Genomic DNA, 2,119 nt, shown 5'->3' on the forward strand with positions numbered 1-2,119 from the left:
GAATCGAATCGTTAAACAGAATCGAAAATGGAATCGGAATCGTTAAAATCTTATCAATACCCATCCCTATGTGTTTAGAATGATGTTTTATGTAGGGCGGATGTTATTTATTCCCTCTTTTCGATTTTAAAGTCTTTAACTCTATATGTTGGTACATTTAAACCTTTTATCACTTGCATAAAATCAATATGATAAAACAGACAGACTCATGTCAGGAGAGAATCAGTAGCTTTTAATATCAGACGTGTTGTAATGTTGTGTTTTTTCTTTTTTTTCAAAAATCATCAGTAATTGGAAGCATACGTCCTTATTTTAACATTTAATACCTGTAAATGCTGTTCCACCCTATAAGTAAAAACATTAGCACCCCCCAAAAACAAACTCATGATTGCAGATTTTTAAACCCACAGGAAAACGTGTGATTGATTTCATTTCATTTAGCCATTTCAAAAAATTCAGAAATATTCAAAATCTCAGAAAATCAAAGGAGCAGAAAGCAGCATCGTGAGCAGGCTCAGGACAGTCATTGTATGCAGCAGCAGGACTGGGACAGTGAGAAACAGCTTAAAGCGTCTCCTGAGCTGCTCTATTCCCCTTACTGAATCACGATAACAATTCTGGCTCTCCTCCTCCTCCTCGTGTCCCCCTCTGCCCAAACCACCCACCAACAGGCAGGATAATGTGCTTTCCGCCAACAAACCCTGTCTGCAGTATTAATCAATTGGAAATGTGCTGCATTTCCTCTCTTCCTGAGAAAAAAGCACATTGATGTTTGTCTTTGCTTCTTTTTCCCTTCGTTCGCTAGCTGTAGCATAATATTGACTCTAACGAAGTACCTAGTGGAGCTACACAAATTATCTTGCAGTTAATAACTATGTTTTGGATTTTCCATTGAAGGATGGCCTCCCACCTCCCCCGACATGTCTATAATGTGTCTTTGACTATTTTTTACATTTATTTCTGACGTCCAATAAGGGATGAGTGCCAGACTACCAGTATTGTAGCCCTAATAACAGTAAGTGGCTCTGCTATCAAATATGCTGGCACTCATTTAAACAAGGGCCACTATGAAATGTGTCCACATCAGTGGCTCCAAGATAGAGACCTAAGCAATCTATTTAAAAAGCAATCTATTTCTCGCTGTTGTGGAGATTGCACAGATTGACTGGGGGAGTCTGAACCTCAATGGAAGGCCCACTCGATCCACCCTCCACTTTTATCTCACAGCTCTTCTCCAACTCTCTGCTCTGGGCTGCTTATAAAGAAAAGGGGAGAAGGGGGAGCTTTTCCTGTAATGCATCCATTAAAAAAACAACCCAAAATGAGCTCAGCACTGATGAGAGCTTCTTGTAAAGCCGCTGTGCTCACGTTTCATAGCAAACACCACGACTATAAACTCTTAGCCAGAGAACAGAATTATTTTTTTAAGATTAACATGGCCACAGCTTGAAAAGAAAATCATTTCAATAGTTGTCTCAACAATATATGAAATTAAATAAATCTATAATGCATACAAAGAAAATCAAAATTGAAGATTTTCCTCAACTTTTAGTTTTTAGTTATGAATATTTCCTTTTTTCATTTTTGTCCACTGACAAGCTTTGAAAAGCTTTACACATCCAGAATAATCTTTATTTATCTTATATTGGGCTTCATTTGATCATCTAAAATAAGGCATCTTATCTTCAACCCTACACCAAAGTCTCTCTGGTTCTGATTAGCCACATGAGCCATCCATGCTTTCATTTTGCTATTTTATTTGCCCTTGTTGCTGATGGACCAGCAAAAATGCTGGTGAGAAACTTCAATTGTATCTCATCTACTTGTCATTTAGTCAAATATAGTTTTTGCATAAATAAAACAACTCTGTATTATTTTTGAGCAGAGAAACAGACAAAATGAGATGTATGCTGTAGATGTTGGTGAAGACTTGGAGCGCTCAAGTCTTGGGCTGCAGTCATCTGAGAAACTGATGAAGGTAAATTGAAAAAGAAAAAAAACAACAACTTTTAAAATAGTGAAGTGGTGTAGCCATTAATAATTTTGTATTCATTTCATTATTATTCATGCATTTCCTTTGAAATGAACTAAATTTTTAAAGCAATATTCTAGCCTTACT

Source organism: Haplochromis burtoni, unplaced genomic scaffold (assembly GCF_018398535.1).
Source record: "Haplochromis burtoni strain Fernald_Lab_line unplaced genomic scaffold, NCSU_Asbu1 Contig_853, whole genome shotgun sequence".
NCBI lineage: Eukaryota > Metazoa > Chordata > Actinopteri > Cichliformes > Cichlidae > Haplochromis > Haplochromis burtoni.